Here is a 27,832-nt window from a genome sequence, read left to right as displayed (position 1 = left end):
GAATGAATGAGAGCTACTCAAGAAGCACTCCAAACATGAACACGATAACTTTTAAGACTGAAATTGAATAGTAAAGGGTGCAAAAAGATGAAGATCTTTTATTTGGTGGTGTTCATGGGTTTCCCAGTGCATACATTTGGAAGGAACCAACACTTCATCATCTTCTCATGTGCTCATCCTGCTGTAGACTTGAGAAGGGACCTCTCTGTTCTGGGAGAGTGGAATTGGGTGGCTAGTGACATTTAGGTTAGGACTTTCTGCCAAGCATGGTATGGGAAAAGCGCTTAACTAATGTTCGGAAGAACTAAGCTTTAGTCACCAAGAAGCTATTATTTAGGAATCTGAACTCAGGACATGTAATTTAACTTCTCTGGGCCTCGGACAGCTTGATGGAAAACGAGGCAGCATTGTATTAAGGGATGTCTAATACCTTTCCACAGTTCTGACATTCTGTGGTCTTGTTTATCTCCTATTACCTGCTCTGGTGCCATGTGCTGGAGTTCTTATGGAAGAGAAAGCAAAGTGTGTGTCAGCCGATGGGAATAAGAAGCAACAACTCAGGTGTGTCTACTGGAGGACACAGCTGGGACCTTAGCAGTGTGTGGTCAGAAGTCACCAGAAACAACCCTCATTCTTGCCTGCCCCCCACCCCGACCATTCTTCCCACAGGCTAGTTAGCGCACATCACAGGATAAAGCCCGAAGAGTGGCAGACTCCTACACTGGGTGCTTGCTGCCTCAGGGTAGAACAGGGCTCCTTTATATCATCTCAGTCAACTAGTTAACTTTATACCTAGTTACCAGTTTTTTTGTATTGAGTTATCTCTATTCAAATAACTGGTGTGTTTTCAGTTTTCTAAATGGACCCAAACTAATATAAGAGCATATGGGTGGCAGGGGGTACTTGTTCCAGTCTGAATGTTTGTGTCCCCCATCGAAATTGATATGTTGAAACAACCCCCAAGGTGATGGTATGTGGAGGTGGGACCTGTGGGGGGTGATGAGGTCATGAGGGTGGAGCCCCCATGAGTGGGATTAGTGCCCTGGTGAAAGAGACCCCAGAGACCTCCCTTGCCCCTTCTGTCATGTGAGGATGCAGCAGAAAGATGGCCATCTGTGACCCAGGAAATGGGCTTTTGCCAGACACTGAATCCGCAGGTGCCTTGATCTTGAAGGTCCTGGGTGCAGAACTGTGAGAAAGAAGTTTCTGTTGTTTCTAAGCGCCCCCTCTATGGAACGTATTCTGTTGCAGCAGCCCAAGCTAAGACAGTACTGACGTAGAAATTGAGACAGTAAGACATACGTGTTCCTTGGCTTTATAGGAGGGAGTAAATAACACACAGAAGTGTGATTTCCATGCAGCTAGACGGGAAGCCACGTTAGAAGGAGTCCTAGAGTGAAGGCACCATCAGTGTGTTCCCACATGTGTGTGCAATAAACATCGTCTTTGGGGAGTCCTTCTGTGGGAGGAAGAGGTGGGGAGTTGAGCCTGGTTGGAGGGAAGAGAAAATGCAGCACCTTTTCAGATTTAATGGATAAACCCCGTCCCATTGCCTCGTTTGTTCTGCATTCCTTCCCGCCGCAGCCAGCCCCCATCCTACCAGGGCCAGAGCATCTCCTAGAGCAAACCCTTCACTCTGTGTCTGCTTCATGATGGTGAATAAAGCTGAAATGAACGAGTGTGACTAAGGAGGTAAATGGCATATTTGAGGAACTGTGTCAATTTTACAGAGGCCACAAATGCCACAATCAGTTTTCTTAACGCTTTCTGCCCTTCCAGTCACTTTGACGTGTACCCTAAGCCTCCTGGTCCATTTTCTGTTAACCTGTCTTGACAGCTAACAAAAATATTTATTTGCCTGTCAATCAGATGATTGTCGTTGAGTTTTCCCTGTCGACTTTCCATCGCTGGCAACCTCCTTTCTGTAGGAACGTGCTGGCATCACTACTTATTTGTATAAACGAAACGAAGCAAAACGCCTGTGTCTCTCTCTGACTGTGTGCTTTAGAGCCGCCTGGAGAACACCCCGTTTTCTGGAAATAGCTGCGTGCGTGGGTTTCTGCTGACAGCGGGATCTGAGTTGCTCCTGCGCCTTCGCGCTTTGTTCAGTGCCCTTGTGGAGCTTTGGGGAAAATTACTTTTAATTATCTCTGCCGCCTCCTTTAATAAGTAGCTCTGAGCAGTTTCCAAGGGCCTCCTCTCATCTTTCCGAGTGAGGCCACTCTTGCTTTTCCAAACACCTGAAAAGGACACAGTGAAGGCGACTTGGCAGGATTGCGTTTTAGTCTCAGCACCTGCGGGCGAGCCTGGAACTGCCAGGTTAAAGGTAGCAACTGCTTCCCTGGGCTTATGGGGCAGAAAGGATTGCCAGCCTCTTGGGTGCTGGGAGAGCATGTGAATTATTTCCTCGCTGATTTTGGAGCCCATTTAAATTTTGTTATTGTTGTTGTTCTGAGAGAGAGTGATACAAGAGGGAGAAACTCCAGATGCAAATCATAGGAAAAAACCCAAAAAGCAAAAACAGGTGCACCGTTTGTGGGCCAGGAAAGCATCCATTGGTTACCTAAAATTAGCAGCTGATGTAACACTTTAAAATCCCAACTCCCAAAGGGATTCCAAAACCCTAGCTGGAATTGTACCTTGTATTTCATTTGCCAGGATAAGACTTGTGTGTTTGAGGGAAAGTAACTGAGTTTATTTAATTCAGTAAAGCAGCTACTATGCATCTGTACTTGTTGGGTAAACAACTTACTGAGAAATTCGACTCATTAGATTTGTTCTGCGTTAGCTTTGTCATCTGTATCTACACACGTCACTGGATATTTGAACATACACTCATTTCTTCTTCGGTAAGGGAATGAGTAACCAACGCTCTCTTGTTAAGATCAACCTGGCCATTTTGCATATTGGCCACTGTCACCATCTTCCCCTGACTCCCCGGGGTTCCAGGTCACCAATTAGCCCTCTGTCTTCCCTCTGTCTTGTACTTTCTGTCCTTCCTTTCTTCCAGAATATCTGTCTTTTTCTCTCTCTCATTTGCTCACTCTATCCCTCCCTGAAAATATACTTATCCCCCTTACCCTAAAAACAAAAACAAAACAAGAACTAAGCTAGCAAACTAAAAACCAAAAAAAAAGAAAGGCAAATAATATCTTGAGCTAGCCACTCCAATAATTCTTCTGTATTGTTCTCTTCGTGGGATGCTAGAAGTTTATTCCAAAGGTAGAGAGGCAACCAGAGCTATGGAAATGATTACATTTTTCCTAAGCATGTTGTTGAGAATATTGTTTATCATAATACACAGTAATTTGGGAAAGAAGACTCATAGGAGAGAATTATTATACTTAAATTGATAGGCTATGCTGCTTCTAAGTAACTGATTTTTCTTTCTGGTAAATGATCTTATGAAAACGGTATTTTTCCCCCTTGTTAACGGCTTAAAAGCACAGAACTCAGGGTGCAGCTCACCCATGGCAAGTATAAATCCATTAAATGGAGTTCACTGTTCTGTTAGGCCCATTCTTGGCTTCATTTCATGATCTTACCTTTTCTCTGATTTATTTTGAAGACCAGAGTGACTATCAATAAATAGATATTCATTTCCTTCCCCATGAAGTGACCGATTACTTCATAATCATGACTCAATCCTCAGCTGTTAAGTCCTTTAGGTCTTTTTGTTTCCATGATTCGTAAATTCTGGACTCTTTCCTTCTCTGCTCTTAGTTCTTGTACTAGTCTGCGTGTTTTCTATCCCTAAATGATGCCCCCCTTTTCCATCTCCTTATTTGTCTTGTCTGGTTCATGTCTGCCTCATCCATTGTCATGTATTATCTGTTACTTCAATGTCAATAACTTCCTGGTATTTATTCTCAGCCCCCAGCACCCTTCTGTGGCTCGTGTTGTACATGTCCATCTCTCTTCCAGGTGTCTTCATGTCTGACCTGATGATCCTCATGTATTGGTTAACAGAACTCACCATCTCCTCTCCCCAGCCTGTGCTTTGTGGTCTCTTTTGTTTCTGTTCATTTTGCTAACATTCTCCCAAGGTTGGACCTCAGAACCCACTCTGACTTTGCACCAATTCCGTCTTCCTGTTATTGACCTTCTCCCGACTCAGCTCTCTATTGTTTACTGACTTCCACAGGGACTGTGACATCTGGTCCCCTTCCTCAGGTGCACATTTCCAGCAGATTAACCACCAGGTACTCATACATCAGTGACAGTCCTGTGTTCATTCCCAGTGGCACATGGGAATGAACACAGCACCAAAGTCAGGTAGCCTGGGTTGAGTCCTCACTCTGGTTCTCGCTAGCATAGCTAAGTCACTTTATCTTACAATGTTGCTTCAAATGTGGTCGTATAAGTCATGATGGGCTGGCTTATTATGCCTAGTAACCAATCCCGGTGCTTCTAACAACAGGATTTTATTTCTTTCTTACGTTCCATGTCCAGCATGGAATGGTAGGGGACTATGATGGGAAAAGGGAGGACCATGCTGTTTTGCAATGACAGTTAAATGCTGTGGCCCAGGAGCAATGCAGGTAACTTCTGCTCAATCTCACTGCCAAGGCAATCCTTTTGCCATGGCTGATTTCAAGTGGTGGGAGGGTAAATTGATGACCCCATTACTCTCAGGCTTGGACTTGCAATTAGAAGGGATGCCTGCTATGTCTAAGCAGAAGCTACATGGGCCGTTGTAATTTATTTCCTCTTCCATAAGACTGGTATTATTCAGATGGGATGTGCCCCTTTAGCTTTGAATAAAATGGTGTGGAAAAGAATTGCTATTGACTTGGTGAAGAAATTGCAATATTACTGAGAAATAAACTTCTGTTCTAAGCTCCAGAGATACAGGGATCATTTGTTACTGCAACACAACCTAGTGAATGCTGACTAAGACAACTGTGAATAATACTTATAGAAATGGCTACTGTTCTGCAGCCACAGGAGAAATGTTATAATCTGTATGGTTCCATAAACCACTTTGTAGCAGTTACCAGATTACTTGTTCTTAGTCAGGGCCCTGATTATACAAATCCCCTGCTCAAATGTCATTTTCTTAGAGTAGTCGTGTTCTTAGTCAATCTGTCAAGGAAATGTTTTTTGACTTCAACCATTTAAAAAAAGCTATGTTTTATTAATCTCAGCCATTGGCTTTATGTTCAAATTCAACTGAGTGTCTAGTAACCTCAGTTTCCTTCTTGTAATTTATTAATTTGTGATTTCCTTCTTTTTAATTCCTTCTCGTAATGTTCTTTCAGCATTTTCCCCTTAATAGAATTTCCAATCTGCATTATTTAAAGACCACCTTCTACTGATTTTCCCTTCTTGAAAAGTTTCCTCATCTGTCAGGTAACTGACACCTCTCTTCCTCCAATTTTTATAACATGATAACAACAACATCAGCTAACATATTATTTTCTTATTACATAACTTATGAATATGTTTTATCTATTTGGGAGAGACTGTGTCTGAGAATCTCGCTAGAGCCTTGAAAAAGCTAAGGATGCTTCTTAGATATTGAATGGAGGAACACCTCTATGCCCGATGTTGTATTAGGTTCTAAAACAGGCAGAGTCTACAAAAAAAACTTTCAAAAATAAACAGCGTTTCATTTCTATCGAAAAACTTTGCTTATTAAAAAAGAGCCAAAGAGACTTACACAGACCACAGAATTCATAATCAGAGTTTGTTAGTATCAAATATAGAGTCTACGTGGAAAGATCAAGTAAGTGAACGATCATGACAGAGTTATTTAGCTAAGGATTGATGTGAAAAAGGGACGTTGGCAACCTGAACTTTATTTCGAACTTTTATTGCCTGTCTCTTTAGAACAGACATATATTCATCCTTGTTTTTAAAATACATTTTCTCCCCTCGGAGATTCCTTGCAAGTCATTAACTCATGTACCAACCATCGCTTTTCTGAGCCTTTTCATCCTTGCAAAGACAAATATACTTCTATTTCTTATTATCTGTGTCTCACTACTCCTCTTCAAGGGTCCCTGTATCTGTACTGACTTAATTAGCAGTCTCCTGTATCAAAGGCAGAAACTTGGTCTTTTATAAGTCCTGGGACTTGAGGTATATTGGCTCTGTTCACTCAGAAGTACTCAACTTATTGGTCAGTTGTTATTCAGACTCTCATTAGCATCAGGGATTCATGATTCAAATAATTTCTTCCAGATGGCAGGAGAGGAAAGCCCAGGCGTTGGCTTATAATTAAATCCAACTTTCAGAGTTTAGGTCCGAGATAGGAAAAGGCAACCCACATTCTATAAAGGAGAAGCACACTGTAGTTTTCAAAATATCATACATCCATCTGTCAATACATAGAGAGCACACATGCATGAGACTGTATACACACACACACACACACACACACACACACACACACACACACACACACACAGACATACACTTATCAATGGGAGGAATCAAGAAGATGTATAGAAAAGACATTGAGTATTCGGGGTCTTTTGAGTTTCCATACAAATTGTAAAATTTTTTGTTCTAGTTCTGTGAAAAATGCCATTGGTAATTTGATAGGGATTGTATTGAATCTGTAGATTGCCTTGGGTAGTAGAGTCATTTTCACAATGTTGATTCTTCCGATCCAAGAACATGGTATATCTCTCCATCTATTTGTATCATCTTTAATTTCTTTCATCAGTGTCTTATACTTTTCTGCATACAGGTCTTCTGCCTCCTTAGGTAGGTTTATTCCTAGGTATTTTATTCTTTTTGTTGCAATGGTAAATGGAAGTGTTTCCTTAATTTCTCTTTCTGATTTTTCATTGTAAGTGTATAGGAATACAAGAGATTTCTGTGCATTAATTTTGTGTCCTGCTACTTTATCAAATTCATTGGTTAACTCTAGTAGCTTTCTCGTGGGATCCTTAGGATTTTCTATGTATAGTATCATGTCACCTGCAAGCAGTGACAGTTTTACTTCTTTTTTCCAGTTTGGGTTCCTTTTATTTCTTTTTCTTCTCTGATTGCTGTGGCTAAAACTTCCAAAACTGTGTTGAGTAATAGTGGTGAGAGTGGGCACCCTTGTCTTGTTTCTGATCTTAGAGGAAATGCTTTCAGTTTTTCACCATTGAGAATGATGTTGGCTGTGGGTTTGTCATAAATGGCTTTTATTATGTTGAGGTAGGTTCTTTCTATGCCCACTTTCTGGAGGGTTTTTACCATAAATGGGTGTTAAATTTTGTCAAAAGCTTTTTCTGCATCAGTTGAGGTGATCATATGGTTTTTCTCCTTCAATTTGTTAATATGGTGTATCACATTGATTGATTTGTGTATATTGAAGAATCCTTGCATTCCTGGGATAAACCCCACTCGATCATGGTGTATGATCCTTTTAATGTGCTGTTGGATTCTGTTTGCTAGTATTTTGTTGAGGATTTTTGCATCTCTGTTAATCAGTGATATTGGCCTGTAATTTTCTTCTCTTGTGACATCCTTGTCTGGTTTTGGTATCAGGGTGATGGTGGCCTCGAGCTGGAGGAGTCAGGCTCCCTGACTTCAGACTATACTACAAAGCTACAGTGATCAAGACAGCATGATGCTGGCACAAAAACAGAAATATAGATCAATGGAACAGGATAGAAAGGCCAGAGATAAACCCAAACACATTTGGTCATCTTTTCTTTGAAAAAGGAGGCAAGGATGTACAATGGAGAAAAGACAGTCTCTTCACTAAGTGGTGCTGGGAAAACTGGACAGCTACATATAAAAGAATGAAATTAGAACACTTCCTAACACCGTACACAAAAATAGACTCAAAATGGATTAAAGGCCTAAAGGAAGGCCAGACACTAGAAAACTCTTAGAGGAAAACATAGGCAGAACACTCTATGACATAAATCACAGCAAGATCCGTTTGAACCCACCTCCTAGAGTAATGGAAATAAAAACAAAAATAAACAAATGGGACCTAATGAAACTAAAAAGCTTTTGCACAGCAAAGGAAACCATAAACAAGACAAAAAGACAACCCTCAGAATGGAAGAATATTTTCAAATGAAGCAACTGACACAGGATTAATCTCCAAAATATACAAGGAGCTCATGCAGCTCAATAACAAAAAAGCAAACAGCCCAATCAAAAAATGCCGAAGACCTAAATAGACATTTCTCCAAAGAAGACATACAGATTGCCAACCAACACATGAAAAGATGCTCAACATCACTAATCATTAGAGAAATGCAAATCAAAACCACAATGAGGTATCACCTCACACCAGTCAGAATGGCCATCATCAAAAAATCTAGGAACAGTAAATGCTGGAGACGGTGTGGAGAAAAGGGAACCCTCCTGCACTGTTGGTGAGAATGTAAATTGATAAAGCCACTATGGAGAACAATATGGAGGTTCCTTAAAAAGCTAAAAATAGAACTACCATATGACCCAGCAATCCCACTCCTGGGCATATACCCTGAGAAAGCCATAATTCAAAAAGATACATGTACCGCAGTGTTCACTGCAGCACTATTTACAATAGCCAGGACATGGAAACAACCTAAATGTCCATCAACCGATGAATGGATAAAGAAGATGTGGCAACTACTGAGCCTGCGCTCTAGAGCCTGTGAGCCACAACTACTGAGCCGTGTGCCACAACTAGCCCGCACTCCTAGATCCCGTGCTCGGCAACAAGAGAAGCCACCACAATGAGAAGCCCGTGCACCGCAACAAAGAGTAGCCCCCTCTTGCCGCAACTAGAGAAAGCCCACATGCAGCAAGGAAGACCCAACGCAGCCAAATAAACAAATAAATAAATATATAAATAAGAAGATGTGGCACATATGTACAATGGAATATTACTCAGCCATAAAAAGGAATGAAATTGAGTTACTTGTAACGAGGTGGACGGGCCTAGAGTCTGTCATACAGAGTGAAGTAAGTCAGAAAGAGAAAAACAAATACTGTATGCTAATGTATATGTATGTGGAATCTAAAAAAATGGTACTGATGAACCTAGTGGTGGGGTAGGAATAAAGATGCAGATGTAGAGAACAGACTTGAGGACAGAGTAGGGGAAGGGTAAGCTGGGACAAAGTGAGAGAGTGGCATGGACATATATACACTACCAAGTGTAAAATGGACGGCTAGATGGAAGCTGCTGCATAGCACAGGGAGATCAGCTCGATGCTTTGTGACCACCTAGAGGGGTGGGAGAGGGAGGGTGGGAGGGAGACCCAAGAGGGAGGGGATATGGGGCTATATGTATACATATAGCTGATTCACTTTGTTGTACAGCAGAAACTAACACAACATTGTAAAGCAATTATACTCCAATAAAGATATTAAAAAAAAAAAGACATTGAGTAGTTACATTGTTATGGATACAAAGCCACCATTTAGGAAATAGAAAGTCATATGACACTATAATGATGATTATGTACATGGGCCAGACAAGCAAATCATTTTACATGAGACAGAAAGAAAAATCCACTAACAAAGTTAAAGACCTTAACACTCCTCTCTCAGTGATTAAACATGGAGATGAAAAGCAGTTATACAGATTTGAATAGCACTACCACGACTACTCGACTTACTAGGTACAAATTTTTAAATACATGTAAAATATTTACCAATATAGAACATATGCTGGGCAGTATAACCAATCTCAATAAATTTCAAAGGCTTGAAATCATACACTGACCACAGTAGACTTAAATGGGAAATAATAACAAGTAAGATGTTTTAGTTTGCTGGCGCTGCCACTACAAAGTACCACAGACTGGATGACTTAAACCACAAGTTCATGTGCTCCCAGCCCTGGAAGCTAGAAGTCCAAGATCGAAGGTGTCACCAGGGCTGGTTTCTGCTGAGGCCTCTCTCCTTCGCTTGAGGGTGGTGTCTTCTCCCTGTGTCTTCACATGGTCTTCCCTTGCTGCCTGTTGGTGTCCAATTCCCCTCTTTTTAAAGGGACTCTGTCACCTTGGATTATAGGGCCCACCTTAATGAGCTCATTTTTACTTAATCACCTCCTTAAAAATCCGTAATACTAAGAGTGATATTCATAGCTTCAAATGCTTAGATGAGAAAACAACAAGAGTTCAAAGTAAAAAGTCTGACATACCACCTGAAAAAATTGTTAAGATAAAAACAAAATAAGCCCAAAGTAAGTAGATGAAAGGAAATAATAAATGTATAAAAAAATAAAATAGCAAATAAATAAATAATTTGAAAAATCAAAAAAGTCAAAAGTTGGCTTCTTAAAAAGATTAATAAAACTGACAAAACTCTAGCAAGACTAGTCAAGAGAAAATGAGAGCAAAGGAAAAAGGCAGCGATGCAGTTTAATGGGGAAAGAAGAGACTATTTAACAGATGTTGCTGGAAGAATTGAATACACATACGGAAAAAATCCGCCAACCGGACCTTTAGGTTGTTTTCCTCTTGGTTATTGTGGATAATGCTTCATTGAACATGCGAGTGCAGGTATTTCTTTGAGATCTTGATTTCATTTCTTTTGGATATATACCCAGAGGTGGCATTGCTGGATCCTATGGTAGTTCTATTTTTAAATTTTTGAGGGATCTCCATACTCTTTTCCGTTGCGGCTGCATCCATTTACATTCCCACCAGTAATGCCTAAGAGTTCCCTTTTCTCTACATCCTTGCCAACAGTTGTTATTTCTTGCCTTTCTTCACAGTAGCTATTCTAACAGGGGTGAGGTGATATCTCATTGTGGTTTTGATTTGCATTTCCCTGATGAATAGTGATATTGAGAACCTTTTATGTACCCGTTGGCCATCTATATGTCATCTTTGGAAAAATATTCACTCAGATCCTCTGCCCATTCTTTAATCCAATTGTCCGGAGTATTTTTCTATTGAGTTATGTGAGTTCTTTGTATATTTTGGATATATTAAGCCTCTAACAGATACATGATTTGCACATATTTTCTCCCATTCTACAGGTTCCCTTTTCATGTTATTGATGGTTTCCTTTGCTATGCAGAACCTTTTTAGTTGGATGTAGTGTGGCTGGTCTATTTTTGCTTTTGTTGCCTTCGCTTTTGGTGTCAAATCCACAAAATCATCGCTAAGACCCATGTCCAGGAGCTACCATCTGTGTTTCCTTCTAGGAGTTTTCTGATTTCAGGTTTTGTGTTCAAGTCTTCAATCCATTTTGAGTTAATTTTTGTGTATGGTGTAAGGTAGTGGCCCAGTTTCATTCTTTTGCAACTGGCTCTCCAGTTTCTCCAGCACCATTGTTTGAAGAGATTGTCCTTTCTCCATTGTATACTCTTGGCTCCTTTGTCATACATTAGTTGATCGTATATGTGTGGGTTTATGTCTGGGCTACATTTGTTCTTTTTTCTCCACATGGCTTCTGTCTTTCTCCTGAAGTGAAATACTTTCACTTTTAGGAACTACAGGAAGTCTCTCCGTCATTTGGGATACACTCTGGATGCCTTCACAGCCTTTATTCCCAGCTTTTCTAGCTCTTCACGAATCTCTTCTTTCCTTAAAATTAGAAACTCCATCCAGTTGGGTTCCCCAGCCAGCAGACGACTCTCAGACAGTGGTTTGCTCTCAGGAACTGGACTGGGGAGCATGCTTGGGTTAAACCTGTGCAGAAAGGAAGGGGGCAGGCTTGGGCAGGAGGAGAAGCTCCACTGGGATGCAGAGGCAGGAAGACCTCAGCCCATCCCACAGGGAACTCTCTCCAGCCTCAGGCAAGCCCCCAGAGATGCTCAGCTGACACTGCCAGCAACTGGGGAGGGTCTGAAAGGGAACTGGGTGGGTCTTTACAGTGTCCTGGGCAACCAGAATTATAGCTGAGCTACAGTGAGAGGTGACCTAGCGATCTGGAAACAAAGGCAAACGGGAGCAGAACTGTCTGGATTCATTTCCATGATTTCTTTCCCCCTTTGCCCTCGAAAATCCTTCCCAAGTGACTTTACCTGAAGCCCTTGTATTTGACTCTCCAGACCCATCTCTGGTACCTCTTCCTCTTCCTTGGAGACACCATTCTTGACCAGGTGCACTCATTAAGTTGAAAGAGAAGCCGGTTCTCCACTTCCTCTTCAGGGCATGACTCACATTGTAATGTAAAACGATGTTTTCTAGTCTGTCTCCCCATTAAGCTGTCAGGTCTCCTTTAAATGAGGGGGCTTGAGAATATACTGCTCATCTATGTATTCCCAGCACCAGATCCAATGCTGGTTGTAGAGCAGAATACCTGCCGACCACCTACCTGCATGGCAGAAAGTTCTGGAAAGAACGCAGAGGGGGTTGTTCCGATACAGGAGTGGAGCGAGATCTGGAAAGGAAAAGAATGTGAGAATCCATCCAGTCGCTACGTTATTTTTGAGGTCTGAAGCTAGATCATGATGATAACTAAGTAGAACTGGGAAGAAGAAATTGGCTTCTAGAGAACAGCAAAGGTTGGGAAGAGCCACCTTAGGGAATGGAAAACAGAGCCAGTTAAGGGCTGGAGGAATAATACTGAAACTCAACTCAAAAATTAAAAAGAAAAACCACAAATGTATAGGGATGTGACTCAGGAGGTTTATGTGATTTTCTCTAGTGCTTGGCTAGAAATAATTGGAAGAAAATAGTTGACGGTGTCTGAGATTGGGGAAGGCAGAAGTGGTACAGCAGGAATTCAAAAGAGAACAGAATTCAAGTGTCCTAGTGAAAATGGAGTGGAAATAATTTATCCAACTAAAGTCCCGCTATTTTAAAATATTTCAATCTAAGGGTAACTTTGAATGGAAACTTACCTTTTTACTTGAGGGAAAATTGAAACACCTTCAAAGATTTACTTAAAAGATAGCCTTTTAATAACAGCAGAGTGATGTTTGAAGAACCTCTCTGTTCTTTAATTAACTTTTAATTGAACCCTCATAAAATATTTTTGTTTACGTAAGTGCTGACTTAGAACAAAATTGGAGAAATCGGAGTAGTATACAATAAGCTAAACTTATAAGCATTTGTGTCTTGTTGAGAGGGATTCTTAGAAAGAGTTATTAAAACAAATATGTAAACATAATTTGAATTATGGACACAAAATGTAAAGGAGACCATGTTTGTATTTGCTTTAGAAGCTGAGTTCCAAGGCAAGCAGAAATACCCATTCCTGACACCACAGACAGTGTTATGATGTAGAACTTTAAAGCCTCTGAGATCTTACGCGACCTGGGAATTTCTAGGATCTGAATGTGATGGGGAAAAAGTATGATTCCAGTTATGACCTCAGCCCTGTAGGGAGGATGTGAAAGTGTGCCCTAGGAATCTGGAGTCTGGAGAAATGGCAGAGCTACGGAAACCACTATAAACGGTGGACGAAATGCAGAGTAGACGTAGTAGAAGGTTGTGTTTACCTGAAAGGCTGAAGGAATGCTATTTTCTGCCAACATATCCAAGACCCAAGAGCTGTGTTGCCCCAGTCCTGAGATTTTACGTGGCTCCTGCTGTGTTTGTTTTGTTCTTTGGTGTCCGTAGCATGTACTGTACATAACAGCCTGACCTGGTTGTCACAGAAATTTCATTTACTATTTACTCTTCAACTTTACAGAATTTATTGAGGTTTTCTTTTGTCCTAAGATAGGGTCTTTTTTTTTTGGTAGATATTTCATGTGTATTTGGGAGATCTATTCTGTTATCTGAGGACAAAGTGAGATATATATTCAAAAAATCCACTGAATTGATTAGATAATTCATGCTGCCTCTATTCTGACTTATTTTTAGTTATTTTGCCCTGTCTTGGATTGAAAATGGTGTGTTAGCCATCTTTAATTTGTGTCTTTCCATCTATTTCTTGTTGTGTCTCCTTTAGTTTCTATTTAATGGTAGTGGCTTCTGTAATATTTAGTGCATAGGTATTTATCAATATTGCATCTTTATTGTGAACTGGGGTCTTTTATGTACAGTATCCTCTTTTTTCTTTATTTTTCCACTCATTTAAGGCTTTTTAGCCTCAAGTTTACCTCGCCTTTTACAACTCTGTGTCCTTGTTGTTTGCATTTGCTCTGTAATATCTATGCCCATCCCTTTATTTTCAGTTTTTCCAGTTCACTTTACTTTTGGGTGTGTCTCTTCTCTGCAGACTACTCTCAAATACGTTTCTTAATAGTTGACTTACGCTCATTTACATTTATAAGTTATATATATTAAACTGAAGTATAGTTGACTTCCAATGTTATATTAGTTTCACGTATACAACAGTGATACGAATTTTATATTTTTGTTACACTTACTGTAGATTTTTGTTATGTTCACTGTGTTCCTTTCTCTATGTGCTCTTATTTATTTATTTGTATTACTTATTATATTTAGGAAGTTGTGCATTTTTGCTTTAGTGATTACCTTCACAATAATGCCTTCATAATGAGCTGAGTACCTTTTTCCCAGCTCAGACATCTGCTGTGTACTTTATCAGATTCAAATGATATCTTATCGATACTTCTATGATCATTGATGAGCTTAATGTATCTTCTCCTTCCCAGTTTGTTTTAGTTATTGTGACATTGTCAGCCACGCTCCCCTCTTGCCCACTTTTGATTTACTTCTACATCTACATTAAATATGGTCGAGGCCCAGCACTGGTCTTTGTTTAAGTCGCCCCAGTTATGCCTTGATTAGATGACGCTCACTGTCTCCTAGATGCCCTGGGAAGAGATCATGAGTGCAGGTATTCCCTGAATACTAACTTTTGAAAGCATTTTCCATAGATTCATACTTAAAGGATAACTTGATTAAATGTAATAGTTGGCTCTTTCTTTTATTGAATTTAAAGTGTTGCTTTTCTTGTACCTTCCTTTCTGTGTTGCTTTCAATAAGTCTGATGCCAACTTGATTTTATTTCCTTTGTAAGTGACTTACTTGTTTTTCCTGGGAGCTTAGAAAATGTTTCTTTATAGTCAAATAAACACACTTAGGTTATATCTTGGAATTGACCATTCTAAGTCAATTTCCTAGATACTCAGTAGACCCTTTCAGTATGCAAATTCATGTATTGTTTAACTTTTGACAAGTTTTATCGGATGAGAGTTTTAAAGAATCTGTTATACTGTTTTGTGTATTCACAATGTGCGCACTCTAATTAGAATTTTATTGTACCTTCTATCAACTTCCTCCTTGATCCTTTATATATATATTTCTTTATGTCATGTTTCTTTTATGGTCTGTTTGCATTCCTTTCTCTTTGGGGAATTGGTAACTTACTCTCGATTTCTTTCCTGAGTTCAGGTGACTCTCAATTCGTATCTCATTGTGTTTGTCCATCTCTGTCTAAGGTTTTACAGTTGTGACTGAAAGTGTGTGTGTGTGTGTGTTTTTCATATCTACGAATAGTTGCTTATGGATACCTTAAGGCTAGGATAATTTGTAAATGTGTTCCTCTGATTGATTTTGGGAAGGTTTTTCATCAGCCTCAGCTTCTTTTAATGCCTGCTCTTAATAGATTTGAATGGCAGCTGGGTATTTTTTCCCCCTGTAATTCGAAATATTTTGTAATGTTTTATGTATCCATGAACCAGGTGTGGGTGAAGATTTTGGATTCTAATTGGTTCAACTTTGTTCTCTTTTCTTTCTGGAGGATCCTATCGGTCTCTGGTTTCCTTTTTCATGTTCACAGTAAGCCTCGATGGATTCCTGTCCTTCCAAGTCATGATACTGTCACCTAACAGTTGTGTCTTTCTAAGACTGCCATGTCTTATTCCGCACGTTTCCCAACCCCTTCCTGTGTTCAGAGTAGTGATTTCTCTGCTGTACCAGGTCTCAGAACTATTCTTAGTATTTCGCTGTGTAGGAGCCATTCTTCCTAAAAGTGGTTTCACTTCTGCTCTTACCCCACTAGGGCCCAGGTGTTGATACACATGTTTTTATGGAGAATTTAGGAATGCCTGGACAGTCTTGTAGGCGTTTCCTGGTACCTATGCAAAATCCTCTAGATTATATGCCAGGGGATATTGGTTATTGTGAGGAAAACTAAAAGATCAAGAAAGAACTTTCACCAAAAATAATACATTAATGAGTATTTATAAGTTGTGCCTAAGTGTGTCGCAAGGAACTTTAAAAAGCTACTAAAATTTTAAAAAATAGAATTTCTGCATTTATGAAGTAAGAACGCAAGGTAGGAATGCAAGATTTCAGGGTAGAGACGGCAAACCTATGAGAAGAGATAAAATATTAGCTGGCAGAGATCAGGAAGTAAGTGGTAAGAAAAAATCAGAAACAAAAGCAATACAGGCTGTCTTGGAAAGAAGGTAAGGAAAAGCAGGTATTGCTGGATACACATAAAGGATAAAGGGGAGTTACTTGTAGCATCAAATTCTTATTCATAAAAGAAAAAAATACACTTAGATAGACCTACATATCTATCTATACATAAACACAGACATATACATATAAACGTAGTGCCCTGATGAAACAGACTACATGGTCATTTTCTAAGTGTGTAAAACACAAGCTTAAAATAATTACATAACTGATATAATACCAACATATTAATGCAAATGAAGAGAGATCAAAAACCCTGTCTATGAGGTTATATGAGATACTTTTAACAGAATGACTCAAAAAGAATGAAAAGTGTAGATGGGCAAACACATACCAGGCAAATACAAATAAATGAATAGGAAGACGAAGGTAGGTAGATAGATGCTGGACAGATAGGTGGGTAGGTAGGGGGGTAGAGAGAGAGAGAGAGATAATAAAGTAACCTAGTAGAAGTCATAATCTTATAATCAAATAAAGTACTTTTAGGCTAAAGACCGCTGTTTAAGACAAACACTCTAAAATGTTGAAGAACACGATATATTCACAATCAAAATATAATACTTATGGTTTTCTAAGCACCAACTATCATAGCTTAAATCTTTATAAAGAAAAAACTGAGATTTATAAAAGTAGAAATAAATACACAATAATTACAAGAGACATTGTTTTACTTCTTTCATTTCATAAGAGATCAAGAAATGGAAGACCTTAATAGCATAGTTAGATCAAATTGTATTCTTAATGCTAAAAGTGGATACACCTTGGTTTCAAATGTTCAAAATTTATTTACAAAACCTGATCACAAAAAACCTCAATATTTCTAAACAGTAGCTAAACTCCTTTATTAAAAGAGAGTTGGGGGGAATCTTTTAATTCCATGTAATTTGGAGCTATCTGTTCCTTATGTGTTGAATTCATCTGCAAGGCCATCAGACACTGTGTGGGAAGTTTTATATAATTACTGATACAATTTTGTCAATGACTGTAACATTATTCAAACATCTTCTTTCTTCTTGAGTCAGCGCTCCTGCGATTCTAATCTTTCCGATGTCCAGTAGGGAGGGGACGCCCTTGTATTATTCAACTGTGCAAAAATCCACACTGACATTTTCTCAGCAGAACCAGAAACTTGGCTGCACTAGAGCAGAGATGAGCTCTTGAAATACATGCATCAGTTCAAGTATCAGAAGACTCTTGTTATGTAAACATACCAAATTAAATTCTCCTAGAAAGGTAGGGCTTATACTTTCACAGTGTTTCAAGTTTGCAGACAGGGTTATTGTTACCTTCCTTTTAAAATTTTCTTCTGAGAAAATCTGCCCTTTTGTTTATGAGCCATATTTTATCTGCTGTGTTTTAAAGGTACAGTGCCTTTCCATAATTGACACATCTGTTTTCTGTGATACGCAATTTAGGAGAAAGAATAGCTAAGTAGACGATTTTATGAAAAAATTATTATGTGGTCAGATACTGGACATAGTTCTACACAAAACTACCCTGGGAAGTTGCAGTGAATAGACACACATGTAAAGATGTCTAAACAATGCAGTTCAGCTTGTGATAAGAACAGATGAATCATTCAAATAATAGATGCTAAGTTGAGAGCAAGGGAGTATAAATCATTTCTGGAGCATTTGGGAAAGACTTCAAAGCAAAAGTAAGATCTAAGTAGAATTGGAAGAAATATTATGATAAGTGAAGAAAGTCGTCCTTGATTCTGTTTTAGGTTTCCAGGAGCCCTTTGTGGTTTGCAAAGAAAATGTTCAGAAACGGGGTCCAGTTTCCTTTCATGCAAAAGGGTTTCCCTGAGATAAACGTGAGAGGTTTTGTTGAAACAACTCCTGAAAATGTGACTATGAGGAAACCAGAGAGAACTGTACAAGGAAGGAGAATTTCTCATGAGCCTGTGTTGGGGAAGGGAGACCACTCAGAAGTCTGGAAGGCAGGGCTCCTAGTCAGTTTCCCACAGCCAAAGAGACATGAACACCCCTCACCGTCAGGGGCTGACGCTTGCCCTCTTTTCTCCCCCAGGTCTGTGAAACAAGCAGTTAAATCTTTAGGGGGGAGATTCCCAGCACCAAGTCCCTAGAAAACAGCCACTTGTTGGGTTTTGGAAGAACACCTACTAAGGATCTAGTAGGGTGACTTATGTGAGTGAGAGGTAGACATTTTAAGAAAGTAAAAACCACCAAAATGGAAGAAAAGGAGAGTGGGATTCTACCTAGGAATAGGTCATCTGTTAAAACCATCTGAGGAATTGGGCCACTGATTTGCATATATTTAGATGACACTCCCCAAATTGCCTCCCCTCTAGATTTTTAGTAATATTTCCATATCAGAGTATCCTTCAGGCATGAAATTTTATTCATTTGTCTCAATAGAGATAACTTATTTCTTGAGGCCAATATTATTCTCTTCCTTTTTAATAATATTGAACAATTCTGATCTTTATATTAACTGTTTTTTTCATTTAACATATTTTCTTATAAAATCTTGTTTACTTTCCTTTTGCAGATGGTATCAAAAGGCTTTTCTAATTTAAACAGTGTGAAAATAGCTGAACTCCAATAAAATGAATAAATGTTTCTATGTTAACCCTCTCTTAAAATGCTATAACGTGGCAGAAAACTGAAAACGTTCTCACTCACTGTCCATTACAACTAATAGGGAATAAGGAACCAAGCGTGAATTTTCTTGATTTCTTAAGAGAGGTTTAGAGGAAGAAAAGTTCTTGAAGCATAAAAATAGATAAGTACATGCAGTACACTGAAATAAGAATCTTGGTGGTTTTTTTTTTTAACTTTATGTGACTGAAAAGTCATGTGATGATACTATAACAATTTATTTCTATTGATGCCGAAGGTATGGGAAGGTACCAGGATAGGAGATAAGGCAAATCTAAGAGGGCTTTAAAATTCCAGGGACACTAAATAATGAATGTAAGAACTGGAGCGATCTGTTATCACGTAGAGCAGAGTCTGGCAGGAGTGCTTTGGAGAAAGTCCCATGAAAATCACTCTTAGTCTTCATCTTATCAAGGAGAGTCTAAAAAAGGTACCTTGGTCTATAAAAAGTTTAACATTGCATTTTCCAGCATAATGTATAATCCACTCTTTTAAAAAATACTTTATATTTTTAGAGCGGTTTTAGGTTCACAGCAAAATTGAGAGGAAGGTACAGAGATTTCCCAGATCCCTCCTTCCGCCACCCGTGCGCAGCCTCCCCGTTATCACCGTCCCCACCAGAAGGTACATTTGTTAAATTGACGGCCCTCCACTGACACATCATCGTCACCCAGAGTCCATAGTTTACATTACGCTTCCGTTTTGGTGTTGTACATCCTATGGGTTTGGACAAATGGATAATGACATGTGTCTATCATCATGGCATCATACAGAGTATTTTCACTGCCCTAAAAATTCCTCTGTGCTCCATCTATTTACCCCTCCCCTGTGCCCTTAACCACTGATCCTTTCACTGTATCCAGAGTTTTGCCTTTTCCAGAATATCACAGAGTTGGAATCACAGAGTATGTCACATTTTCAGGTTGGTTTCTTTCACTTAGTGATATGCATTCAAGTTCCCTCCACGTCTTTTCATGGCTTGATAGCTCATTTCTTTTAAGCACTGAATCATATTCCATCGTCTGGATGGACCACAGTTTACTTACCCTTTGTCAACTGAAGAACTTTTGGTTGCTTCCAAGTTTTGGCAATTATGAATAAAGCCACGATGGTGTGCAGGCTTTTGTGCAGACATTAGTTTTCAGCTTCTTTGGGTTAATACTGAGGAGCGTGGTTGCTGGATAATACTGTGAGAGTATGATTAATTTTGTAAGGAGCTGCCAAACTGTCTTCCAAAGTGTCTGCGCTCTCGTGTGTTCCCACCAGCAGTGGACGAGGGTTCCTGTTGCTCCACATCTCCCCCCGCATGTCGTGTTGCCGCTGCTCTGGATTTTAGCCATGCTAGTAGGTGTGTAGTCGTGTCCCGTTGTTGTTTAATTTGCATTTCCCTGATGACAAATGATACCCTCTCCTTTTGTATAATTTGACAGGTGATATTTAAGTGTGGACATTATATTTTTAAGTACGTTATTCTAGACTCTCTGCAGATTCCCCCTTGTAGAAGGTATGGTCAGATGTGAGCTGCTCATGGTAGCTCTTTATTTCCTTCCCTCTGCCATCTTGGATGAGGGATCCAGTTCCCAGTTAGCAGCTAATGACTGAAGGTACCTGAGTGATCTTGCACAGCACTAGTGGACAAAGTAACTCAACTTGATCAAGGAACTTGTGTAATTGATGGGGGAGCACAAAACAACATCCGGGACCTAAGGAGGCCGGGTGGGAAGAGCACAGCTGAGGTCAAGGCACAGGAATGGGCTGGTTAAAATCCCTCTACGAGGATTGCTGCTCCTGCTATTTTGGACAATCCCGCTGAACCGTGAGGCAGACTGAACCCAATCAGCCTCCCTCTTGGAGTCACATATCTCATGTTCTTGGGTGGGATGTTCAGCCAGCTGAACCTGGCCCTGAATTCCAGGAAGCTTGGTGTCAGGTACTGCACCCCATGGCTTCCTTAGAGAAGCTCTGACGCTTGTCTCTCAAAGTCCTGCGTGTTGGGAGATTTCTTCCAAATAGAAAGAAAGTTTGGATAATAGGTGCTCAGAATGATAACGAGTTTCTCAGAATGATACAAATATTATTCTAAAAATAACAAATTTTTAGAAACCGCTAAAAATACTGTGCAGGGTGCATCATGATATGATTTGCATTTGGAAAATCCTCCCTAGTTATATTATGGATCATGAATTGAATTGAGAGTTTACTGTAGGCCTGGAGGTGAGTTAGAGGTCTGTTGCTCCAGAGAGATAATGTGGGCCTAAATTAATAGCACTGGATAAGTCAGGAGATGTTGTAAAGGGGGTGAATTAGGCAGGACTGTTGGTTACAAAAGATACAGATCTACTTAGATAAAAGAAGAATGTATTGACTCATGGTCTAGGAAAGAAAAAGATATAGAGCAACACACCCACATGAAATGAAAAGATACAGGTGTACAGGTGGACCTCAGGTAGAGCTGGAACCAGGGACTTGAATGTCACCATCACTCTCTCATTTCTTATCCCTCCTCTTTGCATATAAGCATCATTCATTCCCCACAACAAATCAGCTTCTTGCACGCGACATGTAGGAAGCATCCTAGCCATTTCCAAAACGCTCTTTTGATAGTTTTCATTTCTAGGGGTCCACTGCCTCTCTTCTTCAGTTCCAGTGAGGGGAAGTAGTCTGAAGAGCTCTGGGTGGGTCAGATGCTCCCTCCTGCATCAATCCTCTATGGCCAAGACACTGAGATCTCCTCGGAACGTGATGGCCTTTGCTGAAACCACCAGGCTGGGTTGAAGGAGATACAGGTTCTAAAAGAAGAAGGATGCCATCCCTGATGGTTACATCAATGCTAGACTAACAAGAGGTAAATATCCACCATGGATTGCAGGTGGAGGCATCAACTGAAGTATGAAAAAACACCATTTACTGTGGAAGTCCACAGAGATGGTTCATGAGTAATGTTAAGGTGCGTAGTTAATTGATAGGTGATTGTGACTTACTAAATTTTTATTAAATTGTTAGGCATTCTGTGACAGTTAGGATAAAATAGATACTGCTTTCATTATTTAATAGAGGGTAGACATGCAGTGTAAGAAATATTAGACAAATATAATCCTGAGAAATCAGGACCTCTTGCACTTACTGAGCATCTCTGTATTACGTTTTACTACCCAACTTCCCCTCTTTTCCTGAACTTTATACCAAAATGTTTACTAGAATTTAAGCCCTATATCCTGATGCTCCTGCCAGTTCTAAAGGCCATGAAGTGTTCCCTGGGGAGTCTGGGTACCATATTCTAGTTTACTGCTGCCAGTGGGTTCTTTCCTTGTCTTTTCTTTCTTTCTTTCACTGTGGCTCTGCTCCGCTGATTAATTGTTCACTGCCCCTGCCTTCTGGTTCTCTGCTACATTAGGATGCAAAGTAACGTGATGCAACGATGTCTGTGCATGTTTGGATGGGGGTGTATCGTCGTGGGATGCTGAGGTATCATTTGTCTCTTCCTGTCTTATTGGTATCCTGGGATAAACTATGAGCCTTAATTTTAATTCTTCGCTTATCCCAATAGACTTTGTGGTTTCTCATACAAAACAGGATTCTTGGGACCTCTTTGATATTATGAAATTCCTAAGGTGAGCCTGCCTCTGCACTATGATCATTGCTATGCAAAAGCAAATAAATAATAAATATAAAAAAAATATAAATATAAAAATTATAATCCGTTATAAGCTGTGCAAAATGTGGGTTATACAGTTTGCATTGTTCCTCTGGAATAGATCTTCAGTGCAGGGAGTGAAGATGTGCTTGACAGTAAGTGCTCCATGATAGTGATTTTGATAAATTCTTCTGGATGCGTGGCCTATGGAAATGCGTAAGCAGCAGGGAAGCATTACATTTGAGTTGGGGTCACTACCCTCATGCAAAATAAACAGATGCTTTGACTTGGCATTTGCTGTTAACAGCAAGAACCTAATTTCTAAAGCAAAGAACAATGACTGAAATTCAAGAGCAGTGGTTCTCCCGGACACTCTGGACTTGGTTTCAGGTAGGAACAGAGAACACCAATGATATTTTAGAGTTTGTGACCTTATTCTCTTCTTTCCAGTGGGAGACATGATTTCATAACCACCATGAACAAGTTTATTACTGATGTCTCTGGGAAAGGCAAGATGCTGATGCCAGAGGTGATATAAGAATGATTAAGGCATTCGTGCCTGTAAAAAATTACAATCTAGTGCAACATTCTTGGACCCCTAAAATACAACTAGTGGATAATGCTTAATACGTTACTGATTTTGCGAGAATTAATACAAAATGATCATTTGAAGAATTCTTTGTCCATCTTTTTTCTGTATCTTTTTTTCCTCTCTGAATAATGGGCAGACTATAATGCAAAATCTTTAAAAAATGTATTAAGAAAAACACGTAATTTGTGGTAATCAGTATCAAAAGTTAATGTACTCAAATCATCAAGTTTCATAGGTGGCTAGCTGGGTTAATTTTAATATCCTGGCAACTTTTCCTAATAGAAAATAGCTGCCTTGAATGACAGCTAGCTGTGCAGAGGTTTCCTCCATGCCCCTGTCATCTCCATAGTCTACGTGCCCTTGAAATCTTCTGACACTGATGGGTCACTGCTGCTAGACCATCACCACCAGGAACTACAGCTCTTTGCCTCTCTGCCACTGAATCCAGGATTCAGTATCAAGGGTGAGAGCATCTGGTAGACCAGCCTCCATCAAATTTCTCTGCTTCTTGGCAGAGTAAGGGGATAACTCTCTTTGTCTTCCATGATGGGAGGTTCAGCTCTGCATCCCACTATAACTAACACAGTTGGGGTCCTTAAAGCCAGAAGAAGTGGTAGGTTGGAGGCTGAGTGGTCAATAAAATGCCAAGTGTCATTAATAGAAATATACTTTCTGAACATAATCAAAATGTTGACTTAGACTAACAATTCATACTCAAGAGTGAAACAGTTAGAGATATTTCTATAAAAATCAGAAGAAGAAGGAAGATATACCATTACCATTTAATCTTATGCTAGAAAATTTTGACAGTGTCATAGGACATGAAATGGAAAGAATAGGCATACATATGGGATTAGGGTTGCCCCTAAAGCCAGCGACTGGTGTCCCTAAAAGAAGGGAGAAATTTGGACACAGAAACATAGAGAGAGAACACACAAGGATGAAGGCCATGTCCCAGTGGGGACAGAGATTGGACAGGTGCAGTTGCAATCCAAGGAATACCAAGGGTTGCCAGCCACCACCGGAAGCAAGGAAAGAGGCGAGGAAAGGTCCTTCCCTGGAGCCTTCAGATGGAGAATGAACTTAACGATACCTTGATTTCAGGCTCTCAGCCTCCGCAAGTGAGAGAGAGAAAATTTCAGTTGTTTCAGGCCACCCAGTTCGTGGAACTTTATTCTGACAACCCTAGGAAACTAATCCAAACGGATATTTGATTAAAGCCATATTTAATGTAGAATTGTGCTAATTCTAATTATTTATAGATAAAAATCTATAGATAATCATGCTATGTTTGTAGATAGTACCACTGTGGAAATCATGGGCCGCCTCTGTAGAAAACACAACAGAAACTGATAAGCCTTCTTCCCAAATCTACTTCACAGGATGCCTTCACTTCCATGGTAATGTAATTATTTGTACAGGGTTGATCAGATTCTGTCATACGGTATAAAAAAGAAATGGATCCCATGAGTGGGAAAACTGAATTTGTAACATGCTGCACCAGAAAAGTTGCACTTACGGAAGATCTCTTCAGGGGTAATGATTCCACCATTAATGAACAAGAACTGTATTTCCTATTTAGAAATAATGATTAGCTTGGGGGCCCTAGCAGCAGCTCAGCATCACATGACTGTAGATTTGTTGACTATAAATAAGGAGGCCTATGTGTGCTAATTTGCATTTCCTGCTGTACTTAAAAAAACCTGGCACTCTTAGAGCAAAACATTCACAGTAGAAGAAACATATCCAGGGGCCTTCCTTTCTAGCTATGATAGGTTAATTGGGATGAGACTCACTCTCCCACCAAAGTGATTAGAAAACTAGACAAACACATACAGCGACTTTCAGACACTGAAGAGCAAGCAGTATAGGACTTGGTCCTGGACGGGAGAGAAAGCCAAGAGGTGAGAGTTGGCACTGCCGAGCATCCTGCTCTGTGTGCGCTTTCCTGTGAGCGATAGCACAGGTTATTAAATGATGAGCAGCATAGGGTTCTTAGTAAAAAGACACAGACGTGAGGTCCAGCCTGCTGGAATTTGTGGGGAAGGGAATTCATGGCTGGTCTTTGGTGGAGGACTATGCATTACATGTACAGGGTGAGACTCTCTGGTACGTGATAAAAATCCTCTGCTGTAGCCCTAGACTTGACGTGGGGTGCAAAAGGCTGTGGAGTGCTTGGAGACTTCCAACACACACAGACTGGGTGCCTGTCTCATCATGGCAGAGATTCATTGGCAAGCCCAGAAAGGCATTGCTACCCCCTAGGTAACAGTCCAACTCTAGGACTAAGAGCAAAATCCAAGTAGGTCCACCATAACAAAGAGCAAAGCAAAACATTGTCAGAACGAAGGGCTCACCAGTGATTCAACTGGCCATCATCAGAACAATACCAAGGGAGCCAGACTTTCCACAGCACATTGTCAGTATGACCAGCATACAATTAAAAATGACTGATCTACAAAGATTGAGGGAAAGGTTATGAACTTGAAAAAATGTTACCAGTTAAATGAAAGTGTTATCAATTTCAAAAAAGAAATGGATCCCAAGATAAAACAGATGGTGAAAACAGCAGCAAGTACTTTTTTAAAAAAAAAACAACTATTGTAAGTATGTCTTATAAGTATGCTCAAAGACTTAAGGGAAAAGGTAACTTAGAAATTATTAGAATAAAATAATTAGAAAATAGATTGGGAACCAGAGAAGATTTTTGAAGTGATAGTATCAAAAAGAACCAAATTAAAATTCCGTAGTTACTTTCTATTTGAAACAGAAATTTTAATGGGTGAACATAACATCATATTGACTACTGCTGAACAAATTGTTACTGAACATGAAAACAGATAAAAATAATGCAGCCAATAAGAAAATTAGAAAAAAATAATGGGGGACAATCCAGGGCCTTAGTAACCAATGGGGCAATATCAAATGGTTGAGCATATGTGTAATTATAGGTCTACAGGAAAGGACAAGAAGAAACACAAAGAGTCAGGAAAAATATTTTGAATAATAATGGATTATACTAAATTAAATTTCAAAAGTCAATCTGCAAAACCAAGAAGTTCAACCACAATAAATACAAAATATAAATATATCCAAACCAATAGAAAGAGGAAATACAAAAATAAGCAACCTTGGCATATCGTAGTCACCTTGTTGGAAATAAAAGATAAAGAGGTAATCTTAAAAGCAGCCAAAGACAATTGACACATTTCATACAGAAGAAAAATGATATAAATGATAGACGACTTTTCATCCAGAACAGTGGATGCCAAAAGACATATCTAAAGTGCCTAGAGAAAAAACAATAAAACTCTTGAAACGCACTATTCTTTTTATTCAATGAAAATTTCTTCAAAAGTGCGAGGAAATATATACATATTCAAGTTAAAAAAAAAAACAGCTTGAGAGAATTTATTGCAAGCACATACATACTGGAATAAATGCTAAAGAAAACTCCTCAGGATAAAAGGAAATGATACCATAGGGAAACTGAGATCATAATAAATGGAGAGCACTGAAAATGATGAGTGGATGAATATAAAAGATTATGGGTTTTTTTCTTTGAAAGACAATTGACTGTATAATACAAATTTAACATTTTATTGGGAGTTTATTGCATATTTAGAGGTAAATTATGTAAAAATAATAACACAAAATATTGGGAAAGTAGAATTTGATAGTTTCAAGCAGTTAACATTTTACATAAATAATACCATGCCTAACTTAAAGTGGACTCTCATAAGGTAGAAGAGAATTAGGTATAATACCTAGAACAAATTTTTTTTTAAAGTTTGTGAAGACGGATAGCTAAAAAACCTATAAAGAAATTAAAATCAATATTAAGTTAGGTCAGTTAATCCAAAAGAAGGTGGGGAAGGAGGAACAGAGGAGAGAAGACAGACGGCAAAGCTAGAAAACAAATAGTGAGAGTGTAGACATAAACCAAAACATACCAATAATTGCATTGAATGCAAATGGAGTTAACATTCCCATTAAAAGGCAGAAATTTTCAGAAGAGGTTACAAAAAGCAAGTCCCAAATACCTTCTGTACACATTAGACACTCTAAATAGAAACAGATAGATGTGAAGTGAAATAATTTGAAAATACTTCATGCAAATGTTGCTGCTGGGACTCCATTAATATCAGATTAATTATATTTAAAAACAAGAAGTATTAGCAGCATAAACAAGAACATAATGATAAACTTAAAGAAATAGAGAAATCCACAATCATATTTGGACATTTTAATAATGTTTCTTAATACTTGGTCAAAAGAAATTATAAATATATAGAAGGTCTGTATACAGTGTTAATGTGCATGAAATATGTATATATAACATTGAGGGCTACAATGTTTTATTCAAGAGCACATGAATAGACGCCATGATAGACCTCACGTAGTGCCATAAGATACATCCAAAAATATCAAATACTGAAATATTGTGTTTATGTTTTGTCCATTAAACTAGCTTTTCAACAAACAAACAAAAGCCCTGATTTGCAGATTCCCATGGCGTGTCCGATTTCAAGCTTGTTACAATTCTGAATATGTCATAAATGTCTCAAATCAGAACAACCCAGTTCCAGCACGTGTCACTAATAGTATACGTTACTTAACGATAACAAAACTAAATCATAAATCAACAAAATATCACAAAAATAAACTAGAAATCAACAAAAATAAGATACGTAAAAAAGATACAAATATTTGGAGACTTAAAAACACATTTATA

This window comes from Pseudorca crassidens, chromosome 21, assembly GCF_039906515.1.
Source record: "Pseudorca crassidens isolate mPseCra1 chromosome 21, mPseCra1.hap1, whole genome shotgun sequence".
In the NCBI taxonomy this organism is placed as follows: Eukaryota; Metazoa; Chordata; class Mammalia; order Artiodactyla; family Delphinidae; genus Pseudorca; species Pseudorca crassidens.
Note: the sequence above shows the minus strand (reverse complement) of the source record.